The sequence below is a fragment of the Pelodiscus sinensis genome, chromosome Z (genome assembly GCF_052426305.1).
Source record: "Pelodiscus sinensis isolate ZL-2025 chromosome Z, ASM5242630v1, whole genome shotgun sequence".
Lineage (NCBI taxonomy): Eukaryota > Metazoa > Chordata > Testudines > Trionychidae > Pelodiscus > Pelodiscus sinensis.
In genome coordinates, this window is record NC_143085.1 from 28,381,201 (window position 1) to 28,398,262 (window position 17,062).

The following is a 17,062-nucleotide window of genomic DNA, read 5'->3' on the forward strand; positions in this document are numbered from 1 at the left end:
ACCAGTTTCATCTGGAGTCCAACACCCTCTTTGCACTGGTCCTGGCACTGGGCAATGACAAGTCCTGGTGCTGGGCAGTGTGAATTTGGCCCTGCGAATGTAAGTCGAGATTTGCAATACCCTCCCTGCAGCCTGCATGGTAAGATGAAGCCAGGTGGTTTGCTGCTTGTGCCAGCGAGTGCTGTCCTTAGAACTTGGGGAGGGGGAAACAGCCCATCACCCTGATGGAATGCTGACTGAGGCTGTTCACAGAAACTATGGCCAGGCAAGGAACATGTGGGAAAATAAAAGAGGAGGTGATGGGGAACCAGATTCCCAGTTTAGCCCGGGGGAAATAGCACCATGGCATTCCACAAAACACAGCCTTTGACCGATGTGATGTCATATGGAGGGTGGTTGCTGTAGCAGTTCCCTATTAAAAGTATTGCAAGGGAGACCTCTCTAAACCCTGAAGAGAGGGGCTGCTTCCAGGTCTGGCTTTCTGAGATCCCCTTAGCTCTCGTGCGTGAAAATTTAGCTGCGTGCTGTGTAGAGTGACAGTGCCTGAATGAAGCCAGGGTGGCAAATAAGGGTTCGCAAGCCAAACATTGTGATGCTGTGACCAGGGCTTGTGTTGCTTCATTGACAACACCTAGTTAGTGTGGGCAATGACCAGAATGAAAGCTGAGAAGAGAATCTACTATACATTTTAGAGAGTTTGTCCGTTTGATCAAGAACTCCTCCTAAACAGTAAGAGCTATGACGACCACATTCGGTACACATGTTCCTCTTCTCATAATGTAAAGCAGGGTCACAGTTTGGTTGTGCCTCAGCCCTCCCCAAGAGATACCAGCTGGCTGGGGAGTCAGGCAGCCACCCAGGGAGGAGCCAGGGCAATGCAGCACCAGGCCTCCAGGAGGAGCTGCTGTTGTAGCAGCACTAAGGCCCCCCAAACCTCCCAGTCCCCTGCCCTGAGCCCCACACCCTGAATCCTTCATTCCTCCTTGCCCTGAGCCCCCCCACATCTCCCACTCTTCCCTGAGTCCTTCAACTCCCCTTTCTGATTTCTGTACACCCAATCCCTGCCCACAGCCCCCTTACTTCCCAGACCTCTGCCTTGACTCCTGCATCCTTCCAAGACCAGCAACAATGGGTAAACCTTCTAGTGAAATAGAAGAGTGGAACAGGGTGTGTGTGTGTGTATACTAATTATAACGAGATAGATGGCTTTGACCAGCCCATGGGTTGACCAACCCAGTTGATGTTTCTGCCGTTCCTCTGTCTAAGAGCCAGTTCCAGATACCACCATTGATACAAGCCCTACCACAGAGGTGGGTTAATAATTTTTGACTGGGGGCCATTTCAGATATTTTTTAAGTGACCCCGGGCCACACGGGAAGGGGCAGGGCCTCTGGTGGAAGGGGCGGAGCCAGGACATTTCTGTGCTTCCCCATCCACAGACTCTGATTGGTCTGGGGCTAGGGGAGCGCACAAAGGCTTTGCCCCCCAGAGAGAACCGCAGTTCCCCTTAGGTGCCTGTGCCCATAGCGGGGGGAGGAGACTTCTCCCCTGATGCTCCCAGGTCAGTCAGGGCCTGGGGAGGGGGAGCACGTGAAGTCTCTTGCTCCCTGCCCCTGCCCTGAACGGGACCGCTGTGCTTAAGAGTCAACCGCCAGCTGAGCAGCAGCTGGAGGTTGACTTTAAGTGCTGAGCCCCTTGCAGGGCGAAGGGCATTTCACACGCTCCCCAAGCCCTGATTAGCCTGGGGGCGGGAGGAGTGCGCAAAGTCTCCTCCCACCCTGCCCCCCTTCCTGCAAGGAGTGTGCGGTGCTTAGAAGTGCCACACTCCTTGCAGGGTGGGAGGAGACTTCACGCACTCTGCCTACCCCAGGCTAATAACTTTGTATTGGGAGATTAATTATGCGAGGGATGGTTGTTTCCTAAAGCAGGAAACTGTGGTGGGCTCTTCATCTGACTGTCCCTTGCTACTGAGGTAAGGTGGTAGAAACTTATGTATTTGAGTCCATGTGGGGCTAAAGGAGTGGCAAGCTGGGTGAACAAGACAATTGAGTAGATGGAAGACTCTGCAGCGCGTGGGCAGAATGCAGTGGGCTCCACCTGCAGCCCACTGACCCGCTGAGCACGTAGAGTCTTGTAGCCCCTTGGGATTTGAGCCTTGGTGGAAGGGGGTTTCGCGTCCCCATTCCACTACTCCCAATGCCCACAGGGCCCCAGCCTCAGGTCTGAGAATCTATCACCTCATCTCCGTCCATGCCAGATGAGTGCTGGCCATGTGAAAGCTGTTTAGCAAGGGGCTGGGGATGTATCCAGGCATTGGGTGGTGGGATCATCCTGGCAGTACAGTCTGCAGAGAACTAGTGAGCTTTATCCTCTCCTGGAGAAATGTTTTTACAAGGCAAATGGTGCCAATTCAGGGTGCCGGTGTTAGTGACAGGAGGGGGGTTCTTCCCCCCACAGCAGCACTATTCTGGAACAGCCAGCCCCAAAGAGCCTCAGGCAAATTCAGAAAAGCAGGCCCAGTAGTCACTGTAGGGAGCGCCTCCCTGAATCACCTGGCACTCAAGAGACTATTTCTGCTGCCACAGAGTTTCCACTTTGCGGGGAGTGAAGAATTCACAGGAGCTGCCTGCTTTTTCCTCCAGCGGTGACTCAAGAGCCATCCTGTTCCTGCTGTTAGTTCCTCAGAGGCTTGGTTTTGAGGCTCCCAGGCTGCTCCATGACAGGCACATAACCATAACAGTCAGAATTTCTCCTGAGTGAACCAATTTGCTCACCCCCATTTCACCCATGGACTGCAGGCTGTGGCCTGCGGAACTTTCCAGCCAATCACTGTCCAGCACCTATGATGAGCAGGGCACCTGCCAAATGAAATTAAGAGGGGGGGGGGGGAGTGTGCAAAGCCCAGCTTTGCTCCTATGTGTCCCAGTTTTATATCCCAGCTGTCCTCTAGTAATGAATCTTCTACAGCTGTCTGCAGGATTTCCCTTTCTTCCAGCCATCTAGCTCAGTGTAAACAGGCTCATTGAAAACTGCACTGGGCAAATTCTAGCGAATACACTATAGGGAAGAGACTTTTTTTGGCATCAGTGAGTGAGGCATTTCCCCCATCTCCTTTCCATTCCTGGCTTCTGCAGCAGAATCTTGTGAATGCCCTTAAGCCATGGTGCAGTTACCCAGCCATCCAAAACAGACAGTTTAGTTTATTCCTCTGCATCTGCAGAGTAACACAGTAGGTTTAGCCAGTAGCTGAGTTCAAGACTGCTATAAATAGTTCCCTGCCTTGTCTGGGGAGTTACCCATTTATAACAGTTTTCTTCCTTGTCGACAGCCTTTTTCACATTTGGCAGCAGCAGTAGCTCTGTGTGGACCATCCCTGCAGAACTTCACTTGTAAGCCCTCCCTCTGCCCATAGTACCTAACAAAGCATTACTAACGTTTTCTGCATGGAGGGGAGGGAGCTTCAAGGAGTGGCTCCCGCCGCAGTCTGTAGTTGTACAGTTTGTGTCTGTAACTTAAGTTTGGCTTCTGGCCTTCCAGATACCAAAGTTTCAAGTGCTTCTTACATCCTTTTGGTGTACCCGCTGGACTTGTTGCATTATACATGGCTGCACCTATAGCACTATGCTCTGAAAAATCTGTCTGGCACCAATGTGGGAAAGGTCCAAGATTTAAAAAAAAAATGAGATTAATACAATGTGAGCTGCTTCAAACTCTCAGAGCATTTCCCAAACTGGAATTAACCCTCACAACACCCTTTCAGGGTAGACCTGGGCCTCATAAGTTCTTCTATCTCCCCTTCCCTGTCAGACACAATAATACAGACCGTTTTAAAATTATGAAATGCAGCCATTTCTGGGGGAGAGCACAGCAGCTGTTCAATAGCGTAAGTGCCCAACAGCTTAGAACAGGAAGTGAAGAATAACATTGTGCCTATTTGAAGGGGGAGTTTAGGAAGGTTGAGTGTAATTACAGCCATTTGGGATTTGGCCAGGACAGTGCCTAAACTTGTCAGCTTTTAAATCAATTGCTATGAATTAATCACTGGGCTGTATTAGCTGAAAATGTGCCCATCATCATGAGCCCTAGATACTTAAGACTTTGCAATCTGTCCCTTTTCTTTCCATTTTTCGTAAATAAATGAATAGCAAGTTGCCATCCCATGGGTGCTGTTCACTCCCCCCACCAAAAAAAAGCTTATCCGACTTTATCAATTGATGAGTTTATCATTTGTGACTCATATGGAGTTCTCACCATGAAATAATTATTATAGTTTTCTTGACCCCTGCAGTACAGATTGTCAGCAGGGTTGCTGGTGATGCTTCTTCCACAAAAGATGTGTTACTGTTACACTCAGGGGCTACGTCTAGACTGGCATGATTTTCCGGAAATGCTTTTAACAGAAAAGTTTTCTGTTAAAAGCATTTTCGGAACAGAGCATCTAGATTGGCACGGATGCTTTTCTGCAAAAGCACATTTTGCGGAAAAGCGTCCATGCCAATCTAGACACGCTTTTCCGGAAAAAAGCCCCAATCGCCATTTTCGCCATCGGGGCTTTTTTTGCAGAAAACAAATCTGAGCTGTCTACACTGGCCCTTTTGCGCAAAAGTTTTGCACAAAAGGACTTTTGCCCGAATGGGAGCAGCATAGTATTTCTGCAAGAACACTGACAATCTTACATGAGATTGTCAGTGCTTTTGAGGAAATTCAAGTGGCCAGTGTAGGCAGCTGGCAAGTTTTTCCAGAAAAGTGGCTGATTTTCCAGAAAAACTGGCCAGTCTAGACACAGCCAGGGATTTCAGTCATGCGCAGTGGTGTTTTTACGGTTGGCTTTTTGTGTTCACATGGCTAATCTGCTTTGCAGGGTTTCTTTCCAGGTTCCAGCCTCTGGATCAATATTTCCTATCTTCGTATGTGTGCAGAAGGCTTTTCCCCACCAGCCTCCATCATAATCCTCTGTTTATCGCTCACAGCAATGTATTATTTTGGCACAGAGGATTAAAATCCTCTTCTCCTTGACAAGCAGGAAGGTCCCAATGAACCAAAAAAAAAAAAAAAAAAAAAAAGCCTGTCATTAGACCCAAATTGACAGAGTTGGATGCAGAACAGGAAAACAAAAGGAACTAATGTTAGAATAGGGTCTTTTCAAGTTGGATGGGCATAAAAGTTGATTCTTTCCCACAGGGTATGTGTCAGTGAAGAAAAGAGCTGAAAAACCATACTGTGCTCCAGTAACACTGTCTTCTTGATGGGCCCTACTGTGCCTCCAAGCCAGCAAACTCCAGGCAGAAATGTTTGTGTGTGAGCCACCCACTCTTGGAATAGTGCCTTGGTGCCTCCATAGACGCAAAGGGAAGAATTAAGAAGGAAGCCACAGCCCTTCCTAACACGAGTTTTCCTTGCTTTGATGGATATAAATTGGACTTGCCAAGTTACTGGAATGTTGTTTGTTGTGGTTTAAACCTTTTTATTTTTAAAAGTCTAGCATTAAGAAAAAACTTCCACATCTGGTAGAACTTCCGTAAAGTGTTTCCCCAGATGGACAGAGGAAATGTTGGGATAAAATAAAAAAAGGACCCCAACCAGTGATTGGAGTCCTTTTTTGCCTCTGGTTCACATTGTTTAGATAACTCTCCCAACCCCCTTACTTCCTTCTGGAGGACAAGCTGGAATAATAATACGGCCTGATCCATCCCTTACTTGAAGGCAATATAGCTCTTCTATGGGGGAACAGATAACAGATTAGATGCTAAGAGAAGCTGTTCCGGTTTTGGTTATATCAATACCACTAGAAATGCACTCTTAAAAACCATGCTGTGTCATATTAGAGATAGGCCCAGAATGGAGCTGCAAATCCAAATCCTGTTGTATGATGGTTCTGAGAGAGAACATGGATGTGAACAGGGGAGCTGGAACAGTTTGTAAAGTGGAGGAGCAGAGAGATATTGAGCCAAACTGATAACTCTGTAAAGGATGGAAACCACTTCAAATAAAATACAGCAGAACCCCCTGCTTGCCTAGTTTCATCATCTATGGATGAAAACACCCTCAAGGAAGCTCAGATTAAAGTCTCAGCTCTGTGTTTAAGGCCCACCTGAGTGTCGAGGGCCTGCAAACTCATTGTCAAGTTTCAAACGTGAGGAAAGGTTGATATGTCATTGGGCAGCAACATGCCTCTTTGGGGTCCTTTTTCAAGTCTTTCAAATATGCAAACCAATTTTTCAAAATCTCTGCTCCCCATGTGGCCATATTTTCTACTGCTCTGGTTTGGGTGTGGACAATGTATCCTGGCAATCCATTGCCAACTGCACTAGGAGAGCAAAAGTAGGGTTGCCAGGTGTCCGGTATTCACCCGGACAGTCCAGTATTTTCACTTCTTGTCCGGTAAAAAAAATTCAGAGAATACCAGACACCTGAGATGTCCGGTATTCTCTGAATTTTTCCCTGCCCAGGAGGCAAAAATGCCGGGCACCTGGCAACCCTACAAACACTCAGCGCCTGGCCTCCCCTCCCCCGCCAAATCCCCTCCTGGCCTCCAACACCCCCAACCCCCATGCTTACCTGGTTCCCCCAGGCTGCTAGCACAAAATGGCTGCTGGCCAAAAGACTGCCCCCCTGTTCCTATCCCTGCACTCACTCTTAAAGGGGACATGCTGTTTTAATGCTGTTAATAAGTCCTTGGAGTCCTTTTTATTTTTTATTTTTTTTCTCAACAACTTTGGTCTCTTCTCCCCTTTTTTTCCCCTTCAATAGAAGGGGAGAGTGTTTGGGGGGGTGGGGAGAGTGTTTTGTATTTTTGTTTCAACCATCTGGCAACCTTACCAAGGGGGCAAGTTCTGCAATGGGAGCAGGAATGAGCCTGTGGAATTGGATATGAAGTCTCTGCAGTAAGAAAAAAATAACTGTGTTATTGTCTGTGGTCGGACAACAGTTCCTAAAATGGCTCATATCTTTAGGAGTTATGTGCAGGTTAATTGCCTTTGAGTTGCTTACGGCCTCATCTTTAAGTGGCAAAAATTGTCTGACTCATGCTAGTCTCTCATGATGACCACAGAACACTTTGAAGCTATTATCTATGGTTTGTAACCTATCCTTTAAATCGGCTTCCGTACCTAATGACTGGAAGGTAGCCAACGTGACACCAATATTTAAAAAGGGTTCTAGAGGCGATCCTGGCAATTACAGACCGGTAAGTCTAACTTCAGTACCGGGCAAATTAGTCGAAACAATAGTAAAGAATAAAATTGTGAAGCATGTAGAAGAACATAATTTGTTGGACAAAAGTCAACATGGTTTCTGTAAAGGGAAATCCTGTCTTACTAATCTATTAGAGTTCTGTGAAGGGGTTAACAAACATGCGGACAAGGGGGATCCAGTAGATATAGTATACTTGGATTTTCAGAAAGCCTTTGACAAGGTCCCTCACCAAAGGCTCTTGTGTAAATTACATGGCCATGGGATAAGAGGGAAGGTCCTTTCTTGGACTGAGAACTGGTTAAAAGACAGGAAACAAAGGGTAGGAATAAATGGTAAATTTTCAGATTGGAAAGGGGTAACTAGTGGTGTACCCCAAGGATCAGTCCTGGGACCAATCCTTTTCAACTTATTCATAAATGATCAGGAGAAAGGGGTAAGCAGTGAGGTAGTAAAGTTTGCAGATGATACCAAACTGTTTAGGATAGTCAAGACAGAAGCAGACTGTGAGGGACTCCAAGAAGATCTCACCAAACAACAAAATGAGTGATTGGGCAACAAAATGGCAAATGAAATTTAATGTGGATAAGTGTAAAATAATGCACATCAGGAAAAATAACCCCAACTATATGTACAGTATGATGGGGGCTAATTTGGCTACGACAAATCAGGAAAGAGATCTTGGAGTTATCGTGGACAGTTCTCTGAAAACTTCCACACAGAGTGCAGCGGCGGTCAAAAAGGCAAATAAGATGCTAGGAATTATTAGGAAAGGGATAGAAAATAAGACCCAGAATATCTTACTGCCCCTGTATAAAACTATGGTACGCCCACATCTTGAATACTGTGTACAGATGTGGTCTCCTCACGTCAAAAAAGATATTTTGGCCTTGGAAAGGGTTCAGAAAAGGGCAACTAAAATGATTAGGGGTTTGGAACGGTTCCCATATGAGGAGAGGTTAAAGTGACTGGGACTTTTCAGTTTAGAAAAGAAGAGACTGAGGGGGGGATATGATAGAGGTCTATAAAATCATGAGTGGTGTGGAGAGGGCTGATAAAGAAAAGTTATTTATTAGTTCCCATAATAGAAGAACTAGAGGACACCAAATGAAATTAATGGGTAGCAGGTTTAAAACTAATAAAAGAAAGTTCTTCTTCACACAGCGTGTAGTCAACCTGTGGAACTCCTTGCCAGAGGAGGCTGTAAAGGCTAGGACTATAATAGAGTTTAAAGAGAAGCTGGATAAATTCATGGAGGTTAGGTCCATAAAAGGCTATTAGCCAGGGGATAAAATGGTGTCCTTGGCCTCTGTTTGTCAGAGGCTGGAGAAGGATGGCACCAGACAAATCGCTTGATCATTGTCTTCGGTCCAGCCTCTCTGGGGCACCTGGTGCTGGCCACTGTCGGTAGACAGGATACTGGGCTAGATGGACCTTTGGTCTGACCCAGTATGGCCGTTCTTATGTTCTTAAGTACCCATCTTTGCAACATGGCTCATGGTCTATGTAGCATTAGTCTCAAAATAGCAAAAGAAACAGGTGACAGATAGCGCTATAGTAGACGATATCTGTGGCACAGATAGGCTGGAATGACTTTGGTACAAGCTGAAATATTTAAAAGTACTGTGATAGTGGGAATTGCTAAGTGGCATTGTTATGTAGTTTTACTCATCCTTTTTCTTATCTGGAAAGCAGTGTAGGGTTTTTGAAAAGATGCAGTTTGGGTTGAGGGTTTTTTTAAAACTTTTTTGGCAAGGGGTGATGTAGTTTCTTTGTAGGGAGCTGTAGCAAATGGTTTGGGTTCATTCTATGCTTATTATCTCTACTAGAAGCAGTTTTTGGTGTGGAGGTGCTTTGTAGGGATTGGGCACCGGTGCAGCTGGGCTGCAAACTCTACAGGTGAGGATGGGAACTATGTCTTTGCTGACCATCTCAATTCAAGGACTCGTGTCTGCACTGTAAATAAATACACACACACACTCTTTTGATTATACATCAATGATTTCTCCTCCAACAGGGTAATGACCTGCAAGGCCCCTCTGGGCAGAGAAGTGATAATACTCATATGAGAAATGGGGGAACTCACACATTTTTTAACTCCACTATGTTATTCTTACAATAATCTCCTATCATGCAGGTCAACAGCTTCCTTTATCTTCACAGTCAGATTGGCAAAGTAAAGAAAAGCACTTGATATAAGAATTGAAAATACCTCTCCCCCACCCCTGCCTCCTTGGGGTCTCCATTGATGACGTTCATTTTCTTTGTCTAACTAGCTGATAATTCAGAGGAAGGAAAAGGGATGAACTATAACCTGGAGTTTGTTTGTTTGGAAACTTTATTAACAACCCACACATGGATTAAAAGCAGAACAGCCTTCTATTGAAGGAGGTGAAATGAAAATGAACCAATCTGGGAAACTCTGCGAGCTCATTCCCATTTGCCAGTCTGCTCTGAGAATTTTGACCCATATTGGCAATGCATTGCTGATATACAAGACTGCTGCTCCTGCAAGTTCTCGCATGGCATTCAGCAGAGCTTAAAAGGCTGTGGTTGTTGTGGGCACGGATAAGGTCAACCCAAAAATGTTGCCATGATACACAGTGGTGTTGGTGCACTTACCTGTAACAGAACATCCTTAATCTGAAATGTCACTGAACTAGCAATGCAGAATTTCCTTCTTTTTATTCCTGTGTTCCAATTTTTTTCCTGGCCTAATGTTAGTTCAGATCTGTCTGAGAGTTGGGGGTTGATTCCCTCTTGCCCTGCCCCTGCTTTCTTTTTATGTCTTACTTGCACACTCTGTTCATAGAGCGACGAGGAGTCCTGTGGCACCTTATAGACTAACTGAAGTGTAGGAGCATAAGCTTTCGTGGGCAAAGACCCACTTCGTCAGATGCATGTCATCTGACGAAGTGGGTCTTTGCCCACGAAAGCTTATGCTCCAACACTTCAGTTAGTCTATAAGGTGCCACAGGACTCCTCGTCGCTTTTGCAGATTCAGACTAACACAGCTACCCCTCTGATACTTGACCTTCTGTTCATAGAGTTCAGCTGGGCACAAATGTATTTTTATGACCAGATTATAACTACGGATATAAGAGTGTTGCATTTAAACAGGTAACCAATAAGCATGAGGTTATTGATTACACACAGTTTCCAGTCCAGCTCCTAGGGAACTGGGTGCTGCCCTATGCAGCTGCCTTTGATACAGAGACAGCAATATGGGGCAGCAGCTGGCTCGCTGGGAGTGGGGTGGCAGGCGGGAGCTGGTGCATGCTGGGAGCCAGTGATACAGGGGCAGCAGCTCAGGGCAGCAGCTGGTACATACCAGGAAGCAACTTAAAAGCTGACATTTTCAGCAGTTACACAATTATCAAATTGCATGCATTTTAACATCCCTAGTTATAAAACTCTTGAGAAAAAATAACATCCAGTAACAGCTAACAGAGCTCAGCCTACAGCAGCCTTGTGGGCCCCATTTTTGTGATGCTCTTTTTATGAGGTTGGCTGTGATGCCTACCTAGCTCTAGCGGCTTGCTATGGTGCATTCTTTTTTTGGGATAACCTAGCAGGTGATTGGCGAAACAACTTCTGACAATACTCTCCGCTCAGTAGCAACAACAACAACAACAACAACAAATTCACATTTTTTTCCCTTGTAAAAATGTGTGGTATTAATCATTGTTGGAAGGTAGCAGCAGTATATTACAATCAGATGAGAGCAAATCCCTTCTGATTATTCCTGAAAGCAGAGGCTGCTACCATGTTAGTTAATACTGGGGTCTTTATAGGGAAAATCCTTATTGGCTTGGTTGCTAAGACGCCATCTTCTTTATGACACCAATGTCATTCTGAGGCTGCATAACCTTCTTTAGGCTTCTAAATGTGGATTTAGGACCAGGGTCTCAAAAAGTGGTCAATAATTTTTGGGTGCCCAACATTGAGAAGCCTTTTAAAGAGGCTTGGGTGTTTCAGAGGATGAATGCTTGTGGAACATCAGACCCCTTTAAGGTGTCTCAAGTCGTACACTCCCAGTTACTTGGCTAAGGCTTCTGCTGTTTGTAAACATTGCCCTACATCTCTTCTCTGTGCATTTATGCAGCCTGGCTGACTGCTGTACTTGTGCTCTCTGAGGCCGGGGGCTCCCCCAGGAACATGGGTTACTGTGTGATCTGATCTCCTGCGAGCAGCTCTCCCAAGATTCAACAACCATCTTCCTGTGAAGCTTAAGCCTCTTCTGGCAGGGTGAAAAAGCAGAGGCAGTACCCACAAAACACAGCCGCACAGAGCATCATCCTCTGCCATGGAAACTTGTTAGGGCAGTAGTTGTAATTAGCTGTACCTTTTGTTCCCATGGATGGGAATCCTAGCATAGTAGCCCACAGGGATTTGTAGGTGGTGTTAGCACCACGTTTGTTAGCTTTTAGCACTTGGTATCCCTGCAAAATAAATCCAAGGGGCAAAGTTGTTAAAAAGTGTTACACATTTGCCTCCTTTTTGTTACGTATTTAACACAACCAGTTCACCAAATTAGAAGCATAAGGCACATTCCTATAGTAAATATATGGTGTAGGTAGGATGTCATACTGTTGGCAGAGCGGAGGCTCCATGTCTGAATGATAGTTTCCATGAGCTAGAAGAGTGTTGCTTGTAGCCTGTGAAATGCGGCTTGAAGTGAAGGGAGTTGTCCTGTGACAGCACCACACAGAAGGGAAGCTAGGTTCTGAGTTCCCAAGAGGAAGTGGGAAGCACATGCTGTCTTGCCTACTCACATATGCTAGCCCAAAGAGGAAGCTGGGGGAAATGGACCAGCCCCCAGCTGATAGGGTGTATACAGCATATGCTAGCCAGGGGATCCAGTTGCTCCTCTGAGCCCACCGCCATGATCTCCCTGCCTTGAGTTGTCCTTCCCAGCTGTGTCCCCAGCTCCTGGTATGGTTTCAACCTCTATGCTTCCTCCTTACCCCACTATGCCCCTAGCCAGGATGTTACACCAGCTATTTACTAGGGAATTTTGTCCTTGCCCAGTGTTTCTAGCCCATACAGGGCTGGCTGCCTTCTCTTAGCAGGCATAATGGCTAGGTTACACCTGAATAAATAGAAAGGAAAGTGAGGAACGTGCTGATCAAGAGATTTGCCGGAGACGCCAGGAGCAGATTTATGAGTTCAGAACATAAGGTCTTTTATGTTTGGATTGCAGTTAACCAGCCTGTTAAGAGAAACAAACAAAAATATCCTCTACAGTGTAGCAGAAACGAATGGTTTATTCTGCAGGCAACACTGAGGGCTTGTTGTCTGGCTGAGAGACCCAGTCAGTTATCCAGCTCCTTAGGCAATATTATTAACCCTTGGACTGAGCCCCTGCAGATTCAGGGACTGTGTGTGCCGCATACATAAAATGTCTGACCATTGGTGTTGGTATGTTGCTATATTGAAAACAGATCACAATTTTTAATTAACACTATCACTTGAAATTCTCAGCTGTTCTCCTGGACCTGCTTGTGGGCAGGAGGCTTTGTAGGGATGTCTCACTGTGTCTGTCACTTTGCAAACAACTAGGCTAAATTAAAGTGGAGTGAGCTTGTAAATGTTAGAGAGCAGTCTGCTTTGTCTCTCTCTGGTTTGGGGAGTCTTGTGTGTTATTCTGAATTATAAGAAAAATAGTAGTGTTAATCCCACACTGGGATTAAGACTGTCCTCTTTTGTATTAAAACAGAAATTTAATCCAAAATAACTATCAAGAAACCTTTTGTTTTTGCCCTGGGAGAGGAAAACAGGAGATGTCTGTCTTCTCTTGGAGGTTAGTTGCAAGACCAGCCTTCTGGCGGGAGGGATTTGAAATAAGAGCTCAGGTACATTTGGTAGCAAGAGCACAGCAGTATGGTGGCCAGAAAGCCCAGCACCTCTCTTCCCTGACACTCTCAGTAGGAACAGGTGAGCCATTGGAGCAGGGAATTCAGGGGTGCTTAAGGAGCATTTTGATGCTGGAGTTTGGCTTGTATATTTGAGCTGGTTGGAAATTCTGCCTGACATTTGACTTCTACGCAAATACATACCGTAAATGAGTCTCCATGGAACAGTTCTGACAGCAAGCTTCTTCCGAAGGGGCCCACGTGACTAGCAGGGCCACAAAAGTGTATTTGTTAGTGTGTTTACCACTCTGTTACATCACAGCAAATGGGGGGCTTTTGTTGATGCAGCGATGACAGAACAATGTGTATTGTGGGAGTGCAGAGAGCTGTTGACCCAGATTATAAACCTTAGATACAATGAAAACCACTTCCAGCCAGGGGGTGTTGCAGCTCCCCAGATTCCAGCCTGTAGGTGCTGCAGGCAAATGTTCCAGGTCCAAGTCTTCTGCCTCTTCCACTTACTCTGGAGTGGGGGAGGGGGAGAAGCAGATAGAGGAAGCTGGGGAGCTCTACTACACTACCCCAGAGCTTTACCAGTGTAAGAGCCAGACAGAGCATGTATCAGCAGAGCAATCAGAAGTATCCAGCAGCAGGTGGGGTTTGTCCAGTCCTGAGAATTAGGGTGCTATCCCTGGTAACCCCCTCCCTTCTTAGGCAAAGCAGAGCTCTAACACAGGAGGGAATCCTGCCTCTGGTTCTGAAGGCACAGATTGCCCTTGCATGCATGTACCCACCCTTACAGGTGCAAAAAAGTGACTATACAGGTGCACATGGCTAATTTCGCCAAGTGTCAAAGGATGGAGCGATGGAGTATTCACCCCTGTGTGTCCCTCTCTCAAGCCTTGGCAAAAAGACTCTCCCCAAGCCAGCATGTGCTCCACAGAGTACACGGATTGATGCATGAACCTTCAGGTCAGGGAAATCCAACCTCCTCTTAGGAACAGATGTATTTACCAAACTGTCTTGGTAACTGACTCACAAGAGGGCAGGGCTGTTTTGAATTTAAAAGGTAATAAACAACGAATGAGCAAAAAACCCAGAACCCAGCCCCATTGTTTATCATTTTTCTTGTGTTACTGCTTTTGGATTTTCCAGACTTTTTTTTTTCCTGCTAGGTGGCCCCACATGACACTTCTGCCCCCTTCCCCGGTCTCAGAGCCAAACCGGAGCATTGAAAATGTGGCTGCAACGAAGAGGGAGAGGAGCTTCTTTTATTTTGATAAGATCTTTGGCCTTCTGGTATGAAACAAATAGCAAGCAACAGCTGCGCTAAACAGGTTGAAATGTTGGTCATCCCAAGCCAAGTATGTCTTCTAATGTTAACCTGTGTGTTTCCACTGATTTCCACGCCTCTTTGAAATACGAGCCCAGAGACTCTAATGGGCTATGGCTCTGCAAGGGGGAAAACTGACGACTGCTTTCCCCACAATACTTCTGTGAAAGACAAGCTGCATATTTCTGCCTGCTAGGCCTTTTGGCATCAGGAAGGACCTATGTAGAAAACCCAAGTCAGGGAGAACTTAAAAGCATGTTCAAAGGCTTATGACTGACGCCATGTATTTGGCTCAAAATGCCACTTCACTCATTGTTTCAATTGTTTTAGGATTCTACCAAACACAACCTTGAGCGCAATCTTTGTTTCATGTGCTCAGCAGTACCAAGAGGCGCTGCCCTCTCCTATAGTTTTGTGGACGAGAGATTCTGTTTTAGCAATATGAGGGGTTGGGGATTTACAGTGTTGAGATACAAACTGACTGAAAGTCTGGAGGGGCTCAGAACTGGTTTTTGTCTCAATCGATTACGAAAGGGGGCCGGCTGCAAAGTCCGGATCTGGATTCAGATCAGGAGCTAAATTATGGAAGTGTATGGTTCCAGGAGTTTCATTAGTGTGTTGCTGAAGATCACAAAGTCATCTATCTAAACACTTGTCATTCCACCTCCACCCCTCCAATGGCTGCCATCAGGAATAGGGTACGAGGAATAATTTAATAGTATTGTGTAACTCCATAAATCCTAAGGACAGCCCTGCACAGGGCAGGTTTTGGTATATGCAAAAGCTCCTGTGAAAGGCATGGGAGTGAAGGAGAGAGGCGGAGCTGCTGTGGTCCAGAAGCAGGAGTATATTGGGATCCCAGGCTTTGATGCTGACTCCATCTCGGATTCCCCAAGGGAGCAGCTCACCTGCAAGATCCTTTTTTTATAGGGTGCAGTGATTTACAAAAGCCCTGGCTTAAACATGAAAGGGCATTGTCTCATTTCTGCCCAGGTCCAGTTAACGTGGAGCGTACATGAAATTTGTCCCACTGCCTGTCCATTGATGGGAGGTGGGGGAACAGCTTGTTTGTGTTCAGACAGGGTTTTGAGAGGTGAGGCACAGCACTGGAAACAACACAAACGGGCCTGTTTTTGGTTTGCCATCTAACCCTGCCAGCTCAGAGCACCTCTGCTACAATCTCAGCCGAAATTACACTTACATGCCAAAAGCAGAATTGTTTCTTGTCCCCACGATTAAAGCTGATCCATGTATCTGAGGATTTACAATGTACCTTTAAAGATCTGCTGCAGTCATAGCATGATATTGCTGAGGCTCATTTAAGCACAGAGCGTGTGTGGCTCTTACACCCTAGGCTATATGGATTCAGCGATATAATCAAAGCGAAGTTCCCAGTTCCTGAAAAGCTCCCTGTGCTGGTCTGATTTGGTTGCTGTCCTTTAGCAGAACAAAGCTCTCTGTGTGTATTTTGTTTCCTTCATCCTGTTGAATTCTTGGGCACGCTAGTTTTCAGTCTACTTTTTTTGTGTAGCTCATTCACTTGATAGAAATAGCTTTGGAAACAAAGCAGCATTAAGCAGCTGGGAAGATGCACGACTGTCCAATTTGTGCTCTGATCAGGGTCTTTTAAGTCTGAAAGAAGACCCAACCCTTCATGTTCCATGGCCCGTCAATTCCTTTTTTGACAAATTGCTGCTTTCCCTTTGAAGTTTAAAAAGTGTGGAGTCATTTTATAAGAAGATACTATGAAATCTGAAAATAATTACTGCTAATTAGTTTAAATGTTACCTTCAGCCAACAGGTTGCTGCTAGTGCCAAGAGCAATGCCAAAGTCATTGCTGTCACTCTTCATGCAGTGTCATTAGATAGAGAGTGTCTCAAACTGGAAACTTAGAGGCCCATCCATGCTCTTTCTCCATGTACCCTGTATCCTGATATGTCCCTCCTGGGCCATCCAGTGTGTCATATCTCCTAGTCTGGGGGAGCAGCTGTCTTTCCATGTGTGTCTCGTATGCACAGGGCATTTCAACAGTGGTTAAATAAAAAGGGTAAATAATGTAATGTATTGTTTGTATTGTAATAGCAGCTATATGCTCGAGTCATGGATCCGTATCCTGTTGTAGAAACACATAAAGAAAAGATAGTTTTTGCCCCAAAGAGCTTACAATCTATAAACAAAAGGTTTCCATCTGCTTAGACTCAGATGCTGCTTCCTGGAAGTTTATAAAGAGGTTTAGTTCAAATAAATGAGTGAATTTTTTATTTAATTTTTAAAAACTAACTCAAACCAAGAGCTCTCGCATCTCTGGGAGTCTCCTAGAAGCATCACTAATGAGTCTGTGTTTGTTCATATATGTCTGTGTGTCGTTGTGGGCTCCACAGCCATCCCCACTGAATGCCAGATGCTGCTACCATGAGAAATGACACAGATGCCAAATAACAACTCTGGAGAACCAAATGATCTTTAGCTCCCATTAATGGAGAAATAACTCCAAACATAATCTCAGGTGCGTCCTGCTTTTATTTGTTTGTCTAGTCCGTGGCGTCCCTCTCTGACATGGTGTGTTCATGTCAGGGCAGGTCTGTCTGTCCGGGTGAATACTTAACACATCAAGCCAGACATTTGGAGTGTGAAATAAACAGCTCAGAGAGATTTTGGAAAGTCTGTTTTCATTCCAGGAAC

The 17,062-nt window shown here is 45.6% G+C and overlaps 1 long non-coding RNA gene across 1 annotated transcript in view; it reads left to right on the forward strand.

The window, feature by feature from the left end:
• The window catches only part of LOC142818505 (uncharacterized), a 51,458-nt gene extending 34,859 nt beyond the window's left edge, over positions 1-16,599 (forward strand). The window contains exon 4 of the long non-coding RNA XR_012896004.2: positions 14,222-16,599. This is a non-coding gene — a long non-coding RNA (uncharacterized LOC142818505). The remainder of the gene's footprint in view (positions 1-14,221) is intronic.
• The last annotated feature ends 463 nt before the right edge of the window (positions 16,600-17,062 follow it).